Raw genomic sequence first — 22,504 nt, 5'->3', positions numbered from 1 at the left:
AAAGGCACTGTGTTGACAGCTTAAACATGAAGTTATGAGCACGCTGAACTTCTGGCAGATCATCAGATATTTTCCTGTACTTGTGTTTTTAATGGGATAAACATGTAGAACGCACTTTATTGCAGAACTATACTCAAATTATAACCCTTAATGGTTCTGTCAATCATGGCCCATGAAAGTAATAGCTAGTAACAGAAACTTTGAGATCGTAACTTTTCCTGGAGAAATCAGCACTTTGGGCTCCTTCTGGTAGTTCCCAGGGACCAAATGATTAAAGTGGAACTCTACCCATAACAACCTGATAACCAATAATGTTCTTTTGTGCAGAGCAGGGTGAGACAGTGTATTAAAGTGTCTGTAAACCAAAGAAAAAATCAAAAAGAAAAAAACAAACCATGTAAGACAAAGGCAAATTGAGCTAGTACGCTCATTTCTACTTCACACGTTCTCTACAAATTCCTAGAGAACGGGCGGACGTCATATGACGCCCGCCCAGAGGAAGAAGATGTTTTAGCCAGCGTAATTTCACCGTACGCCGGTAGGGAAGTGGTAATTGATTTTAAACAGTATAGGCACTTATTTGCTATACCTGCAAAAGGGGCCAGCCTGAAGTGATCTAGCAGGACTTAATTTTCTGACTAAAGTTCCTCCTTAACCACTTAACCTCCCTGGCGGTATGATTCTGTCTGGAATTACGTACCAAAAGCGGTACAATTATTTTGCAAGGAAATTTGGCGTTTTATACTGTAGGCCTGTAATTTTTAGAAATAACTCACTTAAATCTGACCAAGCAAGAGTCTTGTAGGCATCCCGGGTATGATTTTTTTTTTAAAACAAAATTATAAATTATAAATATAATAAATAATTATAAATAATTATAACAAATAATAATATAATTATAATAAAAATTATTCAATAATGTAATCAACTCAAAATCACTGAAATTTGCTCAGTTGCAGAATTGTCGCTGTCATTATTTTTTTTTTTATGACGAATTTCCCCACAAATCGCTATCGCACATTTCTGCAAGTGATTATAATTTATTATCGCTGTTTTCTAGCTGATCTAAAACCATTTTTGACATAAAGGGACACTTTTGGACAATCTACAGTTTTTAGGCAGAAATGAAATTTTTTATTTTTATAAAAGTACATGTAGGGCACTGGGCAGACCACTAGGGACAAGGGGGGTGTGTATTTTTTACAAACAGTACTGTAATCTATAAGATTACAGTATACTGTATGTAAAGTGTTTGTTTACTTTTTTGAATTTGGCGCCGTTCTCCGCTCCCGTGCGTCGTAACGTCGCAGGGAACGGAGATCGGCGGCACACGGGGAGACTGTGAATCGAGCGAGGAGGTCCCGCTCGCTCACACAGCGGGGTGGCATCGCTGGATCCAGGGACAAGGTGAGTAACTTGCCTGTGGATCCAGCGAAAGGTAAGCCGCGCCGCTGCACGTCCACCCCGAGCGTGACTCGGGGATACCGATCTTAGCATTGAAAACCAACCCCGAGTCACGCTCGGGTTTACCGCCAGGGAGGTTAAGGACCGCCTCCTGCACATATACGTCGACAGAATGGCACGGCTGGACACATCCACGTACAGGTACGTCCTGTACTAGTACCCAGCCGTGGGTCGCGGACGCGCCCCGGTCCGAAGCTCCGTGACCGGGACCGCGGGACTCGTGGACCCGATCGCCGCTGGAGTCCCGCGATCGGTCCCCGGAGCTGAAGAACAGGGAGAGCCGTGTGTAAACACGGCTTCCCCGTTCTTCACTGTGGCGGCAGCATCGATCGTGTGTTCCCTTTTATAGGGGGACACAATCGATGACATTACACCTACAGCCACACCCCCTACAGTTGTAAACACACTTCAGGTCACACATAACCCCATCAGCGCCCCCTGTGGTTAACTCCCAAACTGTAATTGTAATTTTCAATAACAATGCATTTTAAATGCATTTTTTGCTGTGAAAATGACAATGGTCCCAAAAATGTGTCAAAATTGTCCAAAGTGTCCGCCATAATGTCGCAGTCATGAAAAAAAATCGCTGATCGCCGCCATTAGTAGTAAAAAAAAAACAATTAATAAAAATGCAATAAAACTATCCCCTATTTTGTAAACGCTATAAATTTTGCGCAAACCAACCGATAAACGCTTATTGTGATTTTTTTTTACCAAAAATAGGTAGAAGAATACGTATCGGCCTAAACTGGGGAAAAAAAAAATTATATATGTTTGGGGGATATAAAATATTGCATTTTTTTTCAAAATTGTCGCTCTATTTTTGTTTATAGCGCAAAAAATAAAAACCGCAGAGGTGATCAAATACCACCAAAAGAAAGCTCTATTTGTGGGAAAAAAAGGATGCCAATTTTGTTTGGGAGCCACGTCGCACGACCGCGCAATTGTCAGTTAAAGCGACGCAGTGCCGAATCGCAAAAAGGGGCAAGGTCCTTTAGCTGCATTTTGGTCCGGGTCCGGGTCTTAAGTGGTTAAAGGGGTTGTAAAGGTTCATGTTTCTTCATCTTAATGCATCCTATGCATAAAGGTGAAAAAACATTCGACATCTACTGCCCCCCCAGCCCCCCGTTTTACTTACCCGTGCCCTGGAAAGTCCTGCGGCTCTTCATTGGATAGATTGATTGCAGCGCAGCCATTGGCTCGCGCTGCTGTCAATCAAATCCAATGACGCGGGCGCGGGGGGGCAGGGCCGAGTCCTGTACTCGGCGGCTATGGGTGCCGAATACAGGACTCGGGAGCGCGCCCGCAAGGTAACCCCCTTAGGAGAGCGCTTTCCAGAGGGGGTTATCTGAAGCAGAGAGGAGCTGAGACAGCCGCCGAGGGACCACAGAAAACACAGTTCGGGGCTACACTGTGCAAAACGAACTGCACAGAGGAGGTAAGCATGACATGTTTGTTATTTAAAATAAAAATATTCAAACCTTTACAACCACTTTAAGTAATGGTCATGTGGTCTCTGCTGACAGAGTTTGAGGACCAGTTAGTGACTCTGCCCTTTGACAGAGGCTATATGACCTGTGCTATGGGAGGTTATAATTTATACTGTATATACCTTACATTCCACTTTAAAATTTCTTACTCATATGCCGCCACCTCCTGGCGACCCTTTAAGTGTGTATTAATGCTGGGAGGTGGCTTCCCCATCATGTGATAGCTGTGATTGGTTGTAACAGGAGTCACATGATTGGGAGTTTCTGGACAGACAAAATGAAAGATGTCGATGTCATCTTGGTCAATGTGATGGGAGCGTGCAGACACATAGGGGGAGATTTACTAAAGCTGAAGCACTCAGAATCTGGTACATAGAAAACAATCAGCTTCCGGGTTTTATTGTCAAAAATTTACTGAAAACTTTGACGTTAGAAGCTGATTGGCTACCATGCACAGCTGCACCAGATTCTGTATCCACCAGTTTTAGTAAATCTTCCCCATGGAGAACCATGGTCGCAAAAATACTGCCACTTGGCTTTAAAGTGGATATAAACCCAATTCATGAAATTTCTGTTTCGATATTTTTATTGGATTTTCAAAAATCATAACAAGCTGTGGTTTGCCCATGCAGGGGCGACATTGAACAGATAAATAAAGAAGTAGCGCATGAACACGTAATGAATAACAAAACAATAAACTATAACCAGGGCCATAGATGACCAGGTTGAAAATTAGGCATGTGTCATGGGCTATGTTAATCTATACCCCGGTGTACAGCAGTCTACACCAATTCATTAAATTTGAGCCGGGCACATATATCTGTAGTGTTTTGTTATCTCTCTTCAAAGAGCTAAGTCCCGCAGCTCTCTCCTGACCCGTTCCTCTGTTATCAGCCTGATAACTCTTGACAAATTCTCGGACACATCAGATAAAAACAGCCTGTCTGGGGAGGTTGCTATAGTTAGATTAGCAGGCAGATAGCCCTGTTACAAAACACCTTTGAGATTCTCTGCCTATGTTGAGAGGGGGTGTGTGCCTTTCCTCCAATCAGCAATTTTAGCTGATGCCCAGACATCACACTCTGTGTTAAACAGGAAGAGAAAATTTCTTAACATTTCTAAACAGTATATAAATGTGAAGACAGCAGATATACATGTAAAACTTATGTAGGGAGATTTGGTTTATCTCCGTGTATCATCTGAGGCTGTTCACTTCACGGGTTTTACATCCACTTTAAAGCCCACCCATTCTGCTGCTGCATTTATATATATATATATATATATATATATATATATATATATATATATATATATATATATATATATATATATATATATATATATACATACATTACACCGGCGAAAGGAGGTTAAAGATTTTTAAGAGCTTTCAGACAGTAACGTTGGCCCATCACCAGCACAGTTATGCCTACAATTAAACTCTACATTTATTAAACCCCTTTTATTTTTCCACACAACTGACGTAATTGTAATTCCTAATATTATGGAGCCGATACAACCCTTCATTCCTTTGACAAAACTTTATTATCAAATCGCAGTATGCCAGCATTTACTTAGTTGGCTTTCTACCACTATGACTCTGTCTGCAAGTGTGGAAAATATATTTTATTGGTTGGAATGTGAAATACTTTACAAAGGCGTCCAAATCCTGTGTGTACTTCATTACAGTGTCCCCCTCTTCAGAATCTTTGAAAGTTTAGTTGGTATTCCGCCACCGCTCACAGCAATGTTTTAAACGCATTCCTTGTGGCATTACCCTATACTTCTGTGTAGTTCTGTTGGGTACAGTAACTATGGGACTTAATATGATCCTTCAATTTGATAAACAGGCTGCATTTTTCTTCCCAGTAGTTCCACATAAGCACAATATGTCATGGCACATGCACAAAGCGGCTGATTATAACGTCTCCCTATTTTCCTTTTCATTAGAAATTCCTCAAAAGAAATCACATTTTCCACTGCTTTAAAAAGAATAAAGAAATCTCTCATCAGGGGGAGTGTTTTTTTTTTACTCTGCGCAAAAAAATCCCATGAAATAAAAAATTGCTTGAAAATGGGTTCTACAGGTGTTCCAACATACAAAAAAAAAAAGAATACGAATCTGACAATTTGATTATTTACGGAGCACTATACCAATGGGCATTTACAGCTCCACATCAATACTGGCTGGGTTTTTGAGTGCAAAGGATTGGATTCACCAACAATCTGGCACACAGCTATGTTTTTTGTTTTTTTTAATGCTGCCATATGATGTAAAAAATTTGTTTGCCAGAAACTGCTTGTAAGGTTTCTTTTAGACAGATGACCAGCTCACCACCCTCTGAAAAGGGAAGTGAATTGCTTTTCAGTGGGCGATATAGCAGCGGCTGACAGACATTCAAGATACACTATTGCTGTCTCCTAATGCCTATTTTTTGTTCATTACTTTTTTTTATTGCTATATGGCAATTTTACATTGTGGGACCACACCACAACTATGAACCAATAATTTGTCTTGCAGTTGCAGTGTGGCCTCATTGATCTCAATAGGGGAGGTTGTCAGGGGGTGCCACCTGACAAAATTTATAGCCCGGAGTGTCAGGGCCGCAAAACAAAGCACTATACATGTTGTAATGTTGCAATTTGCGTGGGCAGCCAGGCAGCGATAAAACCGTGGCTCAACTGCCTGTTTTTACTGCCCCCTCACCGGCTGCCCATGTGAAAGAGCCCTAAAAATGAACTATTCAGCTAATAAACAAATGACCAGTGCATGGTCAGTGAAAGGATCTTTCCCTAGAGACCCAATTATGCATGGGGCTTGTTCACACCATCAGCTATGTTAAAAGGCAGCCATTGGTGGGTACCATGTAGGGAGCGGTGGCAAGGCACTGAAAATAGTGCATCACACTCTGACATTTCATTCAGTTCTAAGCACCAGAGTGTACTGTGTCGCAACCTGTTGTAAAAAAACATAAGCAGGGGTTAGTACCCCCGTTTGAGGGAAACGCCTTACCTGTGCGGACAAAGTGGATAGGGCTAGGCTGTCAATCTTAAATCTTGAAAACAACAAACAGGGGATAACACCATTCCTGGTGATGGTAATACCTTCCGTAACGATCAGGTACAAGTCCAGTCCGTGATCTGGGTAGCTGATGCAGGAGACAAAACGACTGACCGCACTCCAAAGATAAGATAAAATTGCTTTATTGGTATGAAAATATCCAACATGAAAGACCATTGAGGTTACAGCATCATGACAGCACAGAGGGGAGCATGGTTGACGCGTTTCACATTTTTTTTGCTGATGGGTTATGACTAAGCAAAAAAATGTGTGAAACGCGTCAACCATCCTCCCCTCTGTACTGTCATGATGCTGTAATCTCGATAGTCTTTCATGTTGGTTGTTTTAATACCAATAAAGCAATTTTCCTTTTTTTTGGAGTGCGATCAATCGTTTTGTCTCCTGCATTATATAATCTTGAGCTGGAAGAACCAGGGGCGGGGGGCGGTGATGGGAATAAGCTAGCCCCGGCATACTGTAGCCTTAGGAAGGGGACCCTTGGAATGAACCCATAACAGACTTGATTGGAGAACTCACCTATAGGACCTGCAGTGAGGACAGTGGAAGAGTTGAGCGGTTCTCCTGTTTTTATGTTGGACTTGCACTGTGTGAAATATGCAGTATATGTTGGGCTTGGAGGAGTAGAGGAGAAATTTATGTTGACAAGAACTGTTCAATATACTTCAACCACAGTTAAATCTTTGAGGCCTTGTACACACGACCGAGGAACTCGATGGGCGAAACACCTCGTTTTGCTCGTCGAGTTCCTTGTTAGGCTGTCGAGGAACTCGACAAGCCAATTTTCTCCATTCCCGTCAAGGAAATAGAGAACATGCTCTCTTTTTGGCTCGACGAGTTCCTCAACAGTTTCCTCGTCGAAAAATGTACACGCGACCGGTTTCCTCGGCAAAAAAACCCAGCAAGTTTCTTGCTGGTTTTTGCCGAGAAACTTGGTCGTGTGTACGAGGCCTCAAAGGCTGAACATGTGGACATTCCTTATTTGTGGAGGTAGACCTCAGGTCTGGAGAATGTGAGCAATCAAAGATGGCAAAGTTTCAGTAAGGTACTGGAATGCGGTGCTCAAAATCATTAATTCTACCTATCAGGTCCAGTTGCCGGTAAGCCCACTGGTGTGCTTGCTGGGGGGTATAGATGAGGACCTGTACCTGCCTCCTGTCTACACTGCCTTGCTTAGACTGCTATATTTGGCACGGAAACTTATAGCAAGATACTGGTTGTCTGCTCGGGTTCCGTCAAGCCGACAGTGGGTACAGGAGGTCAATAGGATCCTTATAAGGGAGAAGAACACATACTTGCATAGAAAGGCACCACAGAAGTTTGCCAACATATGGCAGGGGTGGCTGGGGTCTCCGGAGGTAGCCCCTCCACAACTGGTACTTGATAGGCTGTTAATAGGTTAAAACCTTGATTAAGTAGAATGGTGTGATGGGGTCATCTCTATAAACTACTGGGCGAGAAATAATTGGGTGGTGTGACCTAATGAATGTTGTACCTATGGCATCAGGCTGGCTGGTTTTCCCCCCTATTGTTTTTTATTTTTTCCCCTGTTCTTTGTTCCTTTTCTGCCCCCCTTCTTTTATTATTATTATTTTTTTTTATTATTATTTTACCCCCTTTTTTTTTGTGTCTAAAGTGCCTACAGTTGGAACACCAGATGTACGGAAAGATCGCATCAGAACTATTACTGTGTTAATGTATTGCTCCTTGGCTTTATGCTTGACTAGCTTTGCCCCGGGTGTGGCATTGCTTTCTTTAGGTCATTTATATGCGATGTACATGTCTGTTATTTTGTACTGCTACTGTTTTTCTTTTTTTTTCGAAATAAAAACTTTACTGATTTAAAAAAAACAGATGGCAAAGTTTCGCCCTGGTACTGATGTGTGCATACCTTACCTCGATCCTGAGCAGGAGAACGATTGGAGGAACCCCGTGCCAGCATGGTCATTGCGGTTACATGCATGCCATCATTTTCAGCACAGTGGTGTAAACTAACCTAGTTGTAGACAAAGTGAATTGCCTTGTCTATGCATTGAGTCTGTGCTCACCTAGTGTCATACCTCCCAAGATTTTGAGATGGGAATGAGGGATACCTACTACCAAACGTATATAGGCATAGGACATGCCCCCTGACACACCCCCTTAAAGGAGTATTAACAAAAAAAAGGTTAATTAAATCCACAAGAGCTTTTTTTTACCAGTACTATTCCTTTATATTGGCTTTTAAAATTTACAAATGCAGCAATTTAGAAATTGGATGAAAGGTTTAGCACATGGAAACACTTTTTGAAAGATAAAAAGTGGATTTTATATACAACTATATGGAACATACCAAAATGAGGGACAAATGAGGAGGAAAGAGGGACAGAGGGACATTGCACCAAATCAGGGACAGTCCCTCAAAATCAGGGGCAGTTGGGAGCTAAGTAGTGTGAATGCAATCTAAGGCCCCATTGGGTGTAGCCATCATGCCTATGGCACAGCCAAGGGAAGGTGAAGCTAGGCTCTCAATCACACATCCAATATACTTCAGTCTTTCTTGTGATAGTCATATCCCACTGCTCTGTGTATATGTCAATGACCAGGGGTGTTCTGAAATATTGGTGAGGATTAAGCTGCTGATTTTGGCTAAAAGTAAAAATTTGCATATAAGTAACTCTTCTGTTTAGTCTGCTTAGACTGCTGCTCATTACAAGGAAAGAAGGAGTGCATTTTAAAATGCTGATAGAGCAGATTGTGATGACATTATTATGTCTTTACATGCTGGAGGAATGGAAAGGTTCACTTTAATAAATGGGAATTGCCCTGGTGTTTTCACATGCAGCCTGTAAAATATTTAATGATAGGGTTAGGGAAAATGCTAAGTTCTTGTAATTTAAAACAGTTGGTAGCAATTAATTTAGGTTTTTCAGGCATGGTATGAAAGTGCAAGCTTAAGCTTTGTCTCTCTTAAAAGAATATTGTTTTCTGTAAGGGCACCCTCATCACATTCAGGAACCTTTTAAATATCTGCATATGATTGAATGTATGTGTATATGTGTATTAATATAGTATATATATATATATATATATATATATATATATATATATATATATATATATACTATATTGTCAGAATTATTGGGACGCCTGCCTTTACACGCACATGAAAAATAATGACATCCAATTCTTAGTCCATAGGGTTTAACTACTTGCCGTCGCCGCACCGTCATAATACGTCCACAAGGTGGCTCTCCTAGGCGAGATCACGTATTATGACGTCCTACCTTTTAGCCGCCACTAGGGGCGCACGCGCGCCGCCGGAGGCGCGCGCACGCGCCCCCCGCTCGCCCCCGACTCCCGTGCGTGTGCCCGGCGGGCGCGATCGCCGCCGGGCACACGCGATCGCTCGGTACAGAGCGGGGAACGGGAGCTGTGTGTGTAAACACACAGCTCTCGTTCCTGTCAGCAGGGGAAATGCTTTTCTTCGGTTCATACACTGTATGAACCGAGGATCAGTGTTTCCCCTAGTGAGGCCACCCCCCCCCCCCACAGTAAGAACACACCCAGGCATACTTAACCCCTTCCCCGCCCCCTAGTGTTAACCCCTTCACTGCCAGTGGCATTTTTATAGTAATCTAATGCATTTTTATAGCACTGATCGCTATAAAAATGCCAATGGTCCCAAAAATGTGTCAAAAATGTCCGAAGTGTCCGCCATATTGTCGCAATACCAAAAAAAAAATCGCTGATCGCCGCCATTACTAGTAAAAAAAATATTAATAAAAATGCCATAAAAATACCCCCTATTTTGTAAACGCTATAACTTTTGCGCAAACCAATCAATAAACGCTTATTGCGATTTTTTTTTACGAAAAATATGTAGAAGAATACGTATCGGCCTAAACTGAGGAAAAAAAATGTTTTTTTATATATTTTTGGGGGATATTTATTACAGCAAAAAGTAAAAAATATTCATTTTTTTCAAAATTGTCGTTCTATTTTTGTTTATAGCGCAAAAAATAAAAACCGCAGAGGTGATCAAATACCACCAAAAGAAAGCTCTATTTGTGGGAAAAAAAGGACGCCAATTTTGTTTGGGAGCCACGTCGCACGACCGCGCAATTGTCTGTTAAAGCGACGCAGTCCCGAATCGCAAAAAGTACTCTGGTCTTTGGGCAGCAATATGGTCCGGGGGGTAAGTGGTTAATATTGAGTTGGCCCACCCTTTGCAGCCTTAACAGATTCATTTCTTCTGGGAAGGTTGTCCACAGGGTTTAGGAGTGTGTCTATGGGAATGTTTGATCAATCTTCCAGAAGTGCATTGTAAGGTTAGGCATTGATGTGGAAGAGAAGGCCTGGCTCACAGTTCCAGCTCTAATTCATTCCAAAGGTGTGCTATCGGGTTAAAGTCAGGACTCTGCAGGCCAGTCAAGTTCCTCCACCCCAGTCATGTTGCAACAGGAAGGCGCCATCCCCAAACAGTTTCTACATTGTTGGGAGCATGAAATTGTCCAAAATGTCTTGGTATGCTGACGCCTTAAGAGTTCCCTTCACTGAAACTAAAGGGCCAAGCCCCAGCCCTGAAAAACCACCCAACACCCCCCTTCGCCAAATGATTTGGACCGGCCTGCACAGAGTCTTGACCTCAACCCGATAGAACACCTTTGGGATGAATTGGCGCAGAGACTGTGAGCCAGGCATTCTCATCCACATCAGTGCCTGACCTCTCAAATTTTCTTCTGGAAGAATAGTCAAACGTTCCCATAGACACACTCCTAAACCTTGTGGACAGCCTTCCCAAAAGAGTTGAAGCTGTTATAGCTGCAAAGGGTACTTTTGACAATATCGTGTTTTGTGATTTCTGATTGAGAGCAGATGTAGTCAATCACATAGCCTCTTATGCCGCGTACACACGATAATTTTTAGGGTTGTAAAAAACTTTGTTTTTTTAAAAATGTCATTTAAGATGATCGTGTGTGGGCTTCAGAGAATTTTTTGGGTTCTGAAAAACAAAAACAAAAAATTCGAACATGCTCTATTTTTTAATGACGTTTTAAATGATGTCGTTTTTCGCGTTGTAAAAAATGATCGTGTGTGAGCTTTAACAACGTGAAAAACCCACGCATGCTCAGAAGCAAGTTATGAGACGGGAGCACTCATTCTGGTAAAACTACCGTTCGTAATGGAGTAAGCACATTCATCATGCTGTAACAGACAGAAAATCCCAAATCGTCTTTTACTAACACAAAATCAACTAAAGCAGCCCAAAGGGTGGTATCATCCGAATGGAACTTACCCTTTATATTGCCGTTGTACGTGTTGTAAGTCACTGCACTTTGCTAGAGCATTTTTTTTCACGATTGTGTGTGGGCAACGTCGTTTTAATGATGAAGTTGAAAAAAACATTGTTTTTTCTAGAGGCTGAAAATGTCGTTTTTTACAACCCGAAAAATAATCGTGTGTACTCGGCATCACGGTTTTGTCCTCTGTCAATCACAGGGTAGGTGGACCTGATAAGAAACTAGTGTAACAGCATCTTCATAAGTGTACCATATGTGCACAGCAGGAGCGTTTATAGCGTCCTCAAGGGGTGCACATGACTGGGTGATTACACAGGAAAGCAATTAGAATTGTGGAAAAAGGGATGGAATGTTGTCACCCTATAAAAAGAGGTTTCTGAACAAGGAAGATCACTACAGGATTACTAAGTTTTACTTTAGGGAAAGTGTTAGATTTAAGATATTGAATATTAATATGGTAAAGATTATATGAGGTTTTTATTATTGGTTTTACATACACTGTAAATGTGTGTCTGGCCTTTTAATAGCTATTGTGGGCCTTATTTGAAAAGCTCCACTAAGCACTATTTATATCTATAATTCCTGTTAACATTTCTAAAAAACCGCAACCTTTCTTTATGGAAACAAATGTACTTTTATGTGGTCACCATGATTGTAAACCAGCATGTCATAGCTGAGCATGTCTGAACCAGTAAATAGATAGATGAAACTTCCATGTATCCTGCACTGTGGAAGCTGCACTTCAATGTTTCATTGTAATAGAGGGCGTCCGATACCGGCACAACACCATGGTACCTTTACCATCTTCCTTCTCAGCAATGAGCCTTTGATAAAAAAAGTGCCTATATTTAATAAGGTTTAATAAGGTGATTATATAGAATAAGAAAAGTGCGCTAATCCATACAGTCACAGTAAATTTACTTTTATAGTTGAAAAGCATTGAGAAGAATAAGAGATTATTGATGGTTGGTTGCTATTTAGAACTACAATTTTCACATTGCCTTTTTTTCAGTATTTCCCAAATCCAGTGTTCAGGTAATGCTGGAAAAGGTCATGTTTTCGGGATTTTAAACATAAAACACAGCTGGAGCAATTACTGTGCCAGAGATACTGATTAAATCCCCTGTGTAAATCAAAGGAAAACCTGAAAATGAGACCTGTTGGGGATACTTAAGGACTGGAGCTGAGAAATGCTACCTTATTCCATAAGGTTGAATACATCATGAAATTATAACATAATAGGCAAGTTACGTTTTTGGATATGATAGCAATGAGTAAAGAACAAAAATACCATGACAGGCCTGTTTTTTTTTTTATATTAAACCTTCTGAAAAGTGCCACACCATTGGGTTGACGAAATAATTTTCTTTCGAAAATAGTATCAAAAAATTTTCGTATGAATTTCGCACCGTTAGTGGGTTGCAGCAACAGCCGATTTTCGTGCGGCAATCAAATTTGAGGAATCGGACATTTTTTGAAAAACAAACGATTTTCTAATTAATGATGGGAGAATCGTGCATGTGCAAGAAAAGAAAATTCCTGGAGAGAAACGAATATTCCCGGCCATGAAAATTATTTTCTGTAGCAACATGAAGGCTTGGTCAGCCGAATTTCGAAAATCAATGGTGGCATCATCGAATAACAGAAAAACGAACTTTCTGATTTTGAAAAGAAAATTCGCCTGCTTAAGGCTCCATGCACACTAGGCTTAAAAAAAAACAGTGGTTCTCTTGGGAGTAAAAGAAAAGCTCATATAGAGCATTTTTCGTACAAAGTCTAGACGAGTTTAGAAGAATTTTACGTTTTTTCTGCCAGTGAGCTCCAATCAGAAATGAGAACCAAAAGGTTTTTTCTTCCAGCTTCTAAACGTTGAACTCAAAATATGACTGTAAACGTCCTAATGTGAAAGAAAGTAATGGGAAGTGAAGGCTTCTGGGAGATGACCAAACAGGAAGTGAAAGCTGAGGAAGTGATGAAATCTAAAAATCCTTTTAACATTTTAAACCTCCTGTGGATAGGCTTGCTTTTCACCAAAGTCACAAGAAATCTCAGAGCCCCAGATGAAGTTGGTGCTGGAAAATGTCTCTGTGTCAAGTACTGTAATTGAAGATCTGCATGGGGAACAAGCATAGGTGTGCACAGCCTATAGCATTAGGGTGTGCACCCTAAAGCTCAAACACGTGTGTGTATATGTATATCTATATATATAAAACTCAACGTGTGTGTATGTATGTATGTTCCAGCATCAAGTCCAAACGGCTAAAGATATTAACATGAAACTTGGCACACATGTTACTTATATGTCAGAAACAAACATAGGATAGGTGGTTTAACCCTTACCCACCCCCATTTGCCATGGTCGGGGTTTTTCTTTAAAGTCCCATTCAACTCTATGGGAAATACATGTTACTTCATAACTTCCAAACGGCTGTACATATTTCGATAACACTTGGTCACATGTTACTTATATGTCCACTTAAACTATAGGATAGTTAATTTATCCTTTAACTACCCCCATTTGTGAGGGTCGGGGTTTTTGTTTAAAGTCCCATGCAAATCAATGGGAAATGTATGTTCCCACATAACTTCTGTACGCCTGGAGATATTTCAATAATACCTGGTACACATATTACTTATATGCCAAATAAAAATATATGACAGTTAAATTAACCCTTACCTACACCCTTATATAAAAGATAGGTATATTTATATTTCTATGATTTTCCTTCCCAAAAGGTTAAGATAGGAAGACCGGGCAACGCCGGGTATTCAGCTAGTATATATATATATATATATATATATATATATATATATATATATATATATTTATTTATATTTATATATATATATATGTTCTCTGAGGCCGGGCATGTACCCATCCTGCACACTCAAACATAATTGCAGTACTAGAAAAAAGCAATAAGGCAGGGTCCATCTTGGAGATATTCCTGAAGTCTTCCTAAAAGCTGGGAGTTTGTGAAACCGCTGGGGGAGGAGGCAGGGGGATGAGATTTGTCCTAAAATTTGCATATAATTCAAGACAGTTGGCAACTATGGGTGATAAGGGTGTGCACAGGCCCAGGCCTATGGGAACAAGCATTTCTATAATTCCTACACTGGTGACTTTTGTCATAGTGCGCCCCCCAGACTGGCCTTTTTATTTCCAGTCGGGATACTGTGGAGGATTTCTTGCTGTATCTGGAGGGTTCCAGGGACATGGAGGACAGTTAGACATTGCAGAGGGCTAAATCTGCTGTCGCATATGACCTTGCTCTTTAGGGGGTCCACCAGTTTGGGTAAGGGTCCCCATGTAGCGATTCAAGAAACTCCCCCTTCTTCTCAATCTTGGTGAAGGTGGAAAGAATCTGGATTTTATCACCTCATTGGAATTACCATTTTCCACACTGTTGATTTCTTCCTGTTATGTGGAGTTAACTGTTGTTTTTTTTTCCATTTTTTCACTTTTATCGATGAAGAGTTTTTTTTTTATATAAACTTTTTCATTTAGACTTTCTTATTTCTAGTTTTCACCTATTGTCTCTTCATTTAGAATGTATTACACTTTTGTTTCTATTTACTATTTGTAATCACTCACGTTGTATGAGTGCAACTTGTTTTTTATATAAACGTCCTAATATGCATGGACCCATGGGATAACACTGAGTTGCTTCTATAGGCAGAACGCAAAACTCCTGTAGAAGCAACATTTTTTAAGCCAGTGTGCATGAAGCCTAAAGGAGTAGCGACTGTTCACTTTGAAACATATATGTGCAGGTAGGTTAGTGAATACAGTGAAACTTTATTGACTTTGAATATCCAATCATGGTCAGGAGATATTATGTAATATTGAACATGAGTGCATGCCGGTTGTACAAACCATTGTACACATTTATCAATAATGACCTAATATTGATTGTTAAGCATGGACCCACCTACTCCATTTTTTTAAAACAGAACTCCAAATAAACAAAAGTGAATAGCCCAATAAAAGATTAACAAAAACAGCTTTTGCTATATTTCTGATCTTTAATCTGTGCTGTCCCTGTAGTAATTTTTCCACCACTAGATATCTTCTTCTGGGTTGAATGACAGCCAATATCATTTAACCCACCTCTTCTGAGCCCAGCCTATCATGGACCAGCCTGTGACTGGACAGGGAAGGATAAGCAGCACAGTGATCAGTGAATCTCTCTGTCACTCTGCTTTATACATGTTCCTTGTCATCGGAGAATTACAGCACAACAGAGCGGCTTCTTGTGCTTATGCTCATTTTCTCAGCTTGAGCTTTGCTGTACAGAGGCTGGAAGAGGCAGATATCAAGTCAAATTCGATTACTTTACCTTCTTGCATTAAAATCTTTATTGAATTATGAAATAATGAATACAGAACTGCAATCATGTGTCTTATATTCCCCTAAGGGCTTGTTCACACTAACCTGCATGGTAAAAACGCAGGGTTTTCCCTTACAGGCAGCTGTCAGTGTGAGGTCTGGCAGGAAGCTGTGAAATGCGTGTTTCAGCTCATGGCACTATTTGTTTTTTTGGTCTTTTTTTTACTTAATTTGAAGAGTCAACAAGTGACACTTTTATCAAATCTCCGCACAGCAGCTCAGTGCATTGCTCTACAGTGTGGTGATATATGGTGCTGCTCTACAGTGTGGTAACATATGGTGCCATTCACTGTGCTACAGAAAAAGCAGCATTTGTGCAATTTTCTGCACCACACATCACACCAGTGTTGTATTGTGAACAGTGCACATAGAAAACAATTGTTTTCTATGTGCCTATGCGGTGTCTGACATTTATCCAGCCAATCCCAGCGCTGTACCCCGCAATATGCAGAGATAACTCTGGGTGTGGTTTAAACACCGTTTACACATGCTTGCTCAACTTACAAATGTGTTCACTTCTGCGCGTGAGCATGGAAGGATGGGGCACTTTCATTTTATTTTTGACTTTAACACTGTCCCTTAATTTATTTATTTTTTATTACTTTTTTACATTTACTATGGCCCAGGAACCAAAACTGACGTCATGACGCTGCTCTGGTCCTCCAAGGGCAAAGAGACGAGTGGCAGCCATCTTGGTCTCACTCTTCTCCATACCTAGCTACAGCCAGCATCAGATCGCTCCCAGGCTTTACCGATTGGCCAAGTAGGTCCGGGAACGACCGGTTAGCGGCAGAATAAAGGGGGGCAGGGCCTGCGGGACCACATTTATCTAAAAGAGAATTGGCTATAGTAAAAAAAAATACTGGGGTTATGGCAGCTGGATGCTGCCATAACCCCGGTATTTAACGTCAAACAAATTACATATTTTTACTATAGGCCAGTCGGCAAGTGTCTGTTTGTTAGCACAAAATACTTTCTCTGTGCCAATATAAAGACAAGTGCTTCATGGTTTGGGGTAGGGGTTGGTTATGGGCAGGATGTAAGCATCAGTTTTTATAGTTGTTCCATCTACATTTGACAGAATAATTTCCTGTAAGCCTTATTATGCTCTTTTCCAACCACCAATGAATTGGAATGACAGTATAAACAGAGGGATGTGGCAAATGCATACTTATCTCATTCTTCGTCATCCACTTGTATAATCACTGATGTCAAAGCATTTAAAAGTCTACAATTGCTTATAATAACAGCCCCCTTCTACTGCATACTTATCAGATGAATAAAGTTAGCCTGATATAACTGTACCTGTTATCTGAGCCATGATGACAGAGGCTTTGTCCCAGTACAGGGTTTCATCATAACTATTCAGCAATCTCCGTTCCATCACATTTTTGTGTCAGTACACACTATGCCTATAATGTCACTAAAACATTACATAAGGAAAGAAAGATTAGATAAGAGCAATAAAACCCTCTATAAATTTTAAACCACTATGGCAGAGATGTGCACAAAATTATGTGATACCTCACGTTTTCTATTGTTACACATCCCATCATATTATTTTTATACCATGTTACTTATTAGTTCCATGTGGTTTTTCTTCAAACTGTATTTTTCAAGGTCTTTTAAAATACTTTAGATTCTTTAAAGATACTCTATTGACAGACCATTCTTTCTATCTTTCTATATGATTATATGCACATTTAACATATATTATACATATTATTCACCTGTAAACACTTTCCTTGTATAGGCATCCAAAAGCCCCGAGACTGCTGTTGGGTGCTGCCATCTTGGATGTGATGTCAGCAGCATTAACAGACTCAGAGTTGTCACTCAAATGATACCCTATTGCAGGGGTCGGCAACCCCTGACACATGTGCCCAAGCTCCCACACAATGCCTTTTCCTGTGGCACCCACCACTCCAACAAGCAGGAATTGGGGCTGATCTGTGGTCTGAAGGTGCAGGAAGTAGGACTGATCTGAGGTCCTAAGGTGCAGGAATTGGGGCTGATCTGAGATCTAAAAGTGTATGAATTAGGGCTGATCTGAGGTTTGAATGTCCAAGAATAAGGTCTGATCTGAGGTTTAAATTTGCATGATTGAAAAAAAGGGGGATATAGGTGTCTCCTAAGTATGTAAGCGAAAAACCATAGTCTCACCACATCCCCAAAATTAAGCCCCAATTCCTGCACCTGAGCTAACCTAAAACCGTAATTGGAGGTGATTTGAGGTCTAAGGCTGGATTCACACTAGTCCGTTGCAAATTGCAGCTCAGTTTTCTGTGCGAATATAAAAATGATTCATTCAGCAGTTCCTCTCCATTATAGCTGTGGATCAGCTGACCTGGGAGAGGTGTAGGAGGAGGGGAGAGTATTCCTGTTCAGAGAAGAACAGATCTGCAAAATCAATAGGCAGCGGTGCCAATGCGCTTGCAAAGTGCCACGACAGAGGTGCTTTGCAGGCGCTTTTAACTCTTTATTAGGCTGCTAATGGGGGTTAAAAGCGACCCGCTAGCAGCTGAAAAACTAGCAGCCCTTTACCACCGACGTCCCCACGCTTTCGGTGTAAAAGGGCTCTAACTGTCACTGGGTGGGAACTGACTAAATGACACTAACATCACCAGTGACAATCATACAGTGATCAGTACTTTTAAAGTCACGTGACGTGATGATACGCGTCGGGATTGGAGCACTGGACACTGCACATTCTGACGGTCGGCAGACGAGCCCGATGCTCGTGGATATATGTCACCAGTTAAGCTGCTAAATGTGAGTTTTTTATACTGCTTTTATCAATAAATCTGTTCCCTACGGGATTATGCGATGTGTCTCCTCTCTCTTCTTTACTCCATTGCCATTCTCTGAACTATTTTTTGCCGCAAGTGTGAGCCCAGGAGATAAGGAGCGACAAGAAAAGACAAGCAGGATCTATTACGAGCTCGGCGCTCGTGTAGATAGGCTCGTTATCCTGTTATTCTGAGTGAGTGCATTGATATTGCATCCGTTCTGAGCCACAGAGTTACGCTATATACGCTATATACCCCCTTGTTATCTCTTCGCATGTGTATACCTGGGATTGGGTCCTTCAATTATATTTCCAGATAGATCGTGCCACCTGGTGCAACTGTGGATTATTAGGCTGTTAGTACAACAGCTTTGAGGTGAGCTGCTAAGAGCCACAAGAGGTGTTCCTGCACTTTGAATTTTTTCCATCCTTCAACACTTGGCTTTGGGATCACGACCTAGAGACTCTTGTCTATTTATTTTATTTATTCATTCACTTTCACTATGCTTTTGGTATATCACATTATATTACATAGTGTGTATATAGGTATTTGTATCTACTCATTCGTTGCACTGTTTCAAGATTTATATTATTATCTCATTTTATTCATTCACTTTCATTATATGCACTCCCTGTGCATGCGTATGCTTTTGGTATATTACATTGTGTGTATATAGGTATTTGTATCCACTAATTTGTTGCACCGTGTTTCAAGATTTATATTATTATTTCACTCATCCATTGTTTTGTTTGGATTATTCAATGGTCATTTAAAGCTATGTTCACGCATCTAGTGTATCACATTATTCCCTTCTCTTCTCACGCCCCTTATCCCTTTTCTACATAGCGCAAACACCACTACCTTTTCCATGTTGTTACATTGTTTTCTACCAGGATAGATCACCAGGTGTTTGCAGCAGTGTCCCCCTATTCTTTTAGTTTACTGACAGCACGGGAGTACTTTTTATATACATCAGTACTAATACTATACAGTATCACTGTACTAATGACAGGCTGAGAAGGGGTTAACATCTAGGGAAACAGATGTACTGAGCCCTGTGTTGTTAGTAAACAAAGGGCTCTACACTGTCATTCGCTAAGCTGAGCAGCAAGTCCCGGCCATAAATCATCGGCCTGCTAACAGACTTGTGCTTTAGTAATTGACAGCACAGACTGCCCGGAAGTGCTGTAGCGAATGACAAAACAGGCTACCCAGAAATGCCAGATCGTGTACAATATAAGTCTGATGGGCAGTCCGGAAGTGGGTAATGAAAAAATACTAGGGGCACGTAATGATAGGGATGCTCAGGAAAGCTTTTAACCTGCACCAAGAACTAGGCTTGTAACTCTGATTTGGCTATTGTCATGAACAGTAAAATCTTTGCAGATTGAACCACCTGCAGCTGAAATGAAGAGGTATCAATAAATGTGTCAATGGGGAGCTAAACCATGTGAAGCTTCACTTATTGGAGTCAAGTAGAGGGCATAAAATGTATTCATTTGCTAGGGATTAAACACAATAAATCAGCTTACACAGCTGACAATCCTAAAGGATAAATCGGATCATACTAAAAGTTCTTATGCAAAGCTTTCTGTGCTATGCTTTTTTATCACCAGTTTATTTTATATCGAAAATATGTTTCTCCGCCCTAGAAAGTACATTAGCTGATGTTTTCACGTATTTCATTTTTTTTTGTGTCATAGCTTTCTGAGTTGTGCCTTTTTATCATCTGCTTATTTTACGTTTTTATATCTAGAATTTTATTTTCTCTATCCTAAACATCCAGGCATCCAAAGATGTTTAATGTATAACTGACTAATGAGAAATGTTAGGAATGTTGAACACGAGAACCTACCAACATTTTCTCAGCACCTTCCAGCCCCTAGCAATGCATAACCTGAGACTATAATACGTCTATTAATTATGACTAGTCACATAGGCCTATAAAAGTATTGGATTACATAGGGTTCCAATGCCCTCAACTATTACGTCTACAGTACCCTCTTATAATATTTTGTTTTTCTTCTGCTTTAGAATTGGCAAGGTCACGAGACCATAAAAAAGTTGTTTTAATACAAACATGGTTTTCTTGAAATCCAACAGAACATGAAGCCAATTATATTATAAACTGCCCTGCCAGCTCAGATATTATTGTAAACTGTTTGAAAAATTGGATGCTGTTTGTTTGAGTTTTTCATAATTGAATATTTGCTGAAGTGATCTGAACCTAACTTTAATGTGATATAATATCCTATTGTTTGCCTAGGAGACTTTAAAGCTTCTCGTCTTTAATATCTACCGTAATATATTTTTGCCAACTATACTGTAAAGCGCAGCTTACTTATAAGTACTATTTGGCTAATGTTTTAAATCTAAAAATGCACTTAAAAAATGCTGTTAAAAATAAGGGTGCAGCCCTTAAAAGTAGCAGTTTCTTAAAAAAAAATTGGCACAAAAAATATAATTAATTACTTAGAATAATTAATTCTTCCCTTCATGAATTCTGGTAATCAGATATTTCAGATAACTGGCCATTTCAAATTCTAACAAGGTAGAATAAAATAATTTATAGAATCAGACATCTTTCTCTGAGATACAGTCTAAGCTCCTCTCCACCACCTTTTCATTTGGGAAACCATATAAGATTGGCTTAGAACACAAAGTTTTTTTATTGACTAAAATGTAACTTTTACTAGTAAAAATATGGGCACAGCTCTATATTTGTTGGATAATGCTGTGCTCCAGAGCGTTCAATCCTTATCAGTCCATCAGACTATTTAGACCCTTTCACTGCAGGTTCAGGAGTTGAGGAATGGACCAAGATTAACCACTAGAGGGCCGCGCTATAGACGAAAGACATCCACAGCGCGGCTCTCAAGTGCCGAGTGGACGTCTTTAGATGTCCTGTTGTTGTGATTCCCCGTGCGCGCCGCTGGGGGCGCGCAGCGGGGAAACAACGTGCTCGGCGCATCGCTCAGGAGCCGATGCGATTGCCTGGCGGCCGCGATGTCCTCCAGACACCCGCGATCGTCGGTGACACAGCAGGACGTGGAGCTCTGTGTGTAAACACAGAGCTCCACGTACTGTCAGGGAGAGAGGAGACCGATCTGTGTCCCTTTACATAGGGACACAGCATCGGTCACCTCCCCCAGTCAGTCCCCTCCCCCCACACAGTAAGAACACAATGAGGGAATACATTTAACCCCTTCCTCACCCCCTAGTGTTAACCCCTTCCCTGCCAGTCACATTTATACAGTAATTAGTGCATTTTTATAGCACCGATCGCTGTATAAATGTGAATGGTCCCAAAATTGTGTCAAAAGTGTCCGACATGTCCGTCGCAATATCGCAGGCGTGACAAAAAAAAATCGCAAATCGCAGCCATTACTAGTAAAAAAAAAAAAAAATCATAAATCTATCCCCTATTTTGTAGGCGCTATAACTTTTGCGCAAACCAATCAATATACGCTTATTGCGATTTTTTTAACAAGAATATGTAGAAGAATACGTATCGGCCTAAACCGAGGGAAATTTGTATTTTTTTAAAAAAAAATTGGGATATTATTATAACAAAAAGTAAAAAATATTGTGTTTTTTTTCCCCAAATTTTTTGTTTTTTTATGTTTATAGCGCAAACAATAAAAATCGCAGAGGTGATCAAATACCACCAAAAGAAAGCTCTATTTGTGGGGAAAAAATGATAAAAATATAATTTGGGTACAGTGTTGTATGACCGCGCAATTGTCATTCAAATCGCGTCAGCGCTGAAAGCTGAAAATTGGTCTGGGCACAAAGGGGGTTTAAGTGCCCAGTAATGAAGTGGTTAAACCCCTTCCCGCTGCGGAAGGGGTTGGAGGCTAAAATAACTCAATCCTCACTAGTTACTCTACCACTGTAAAGTCTTAATAGCAAACATTAAATAACACTTATCTTGTTTTCTTCTGTAAGTATCTCCAGTGTCCCTGGTCATCCCCAATGCCAACCACATGCAATAAGCATCATGGTACGTC

Source organism: Rana temporaria, chromosome 2 (assembly GCF_905171775.1).
Source record: "Rana temporaria chromosome 2, aRanTem1.1, whole genome shotgun sequence".
Classification (NCBI taxonomy): domain Eukaryota; kingdom Metazoa; phylum Chordata; class Amphibia; order Anura; family Ranidae; genus Rana; species Rana temporaria.
The sequence above is the reverse complement of the archived record's forward strand: the minus strand, read 5'-3'. Positions refer to the sequence as shown.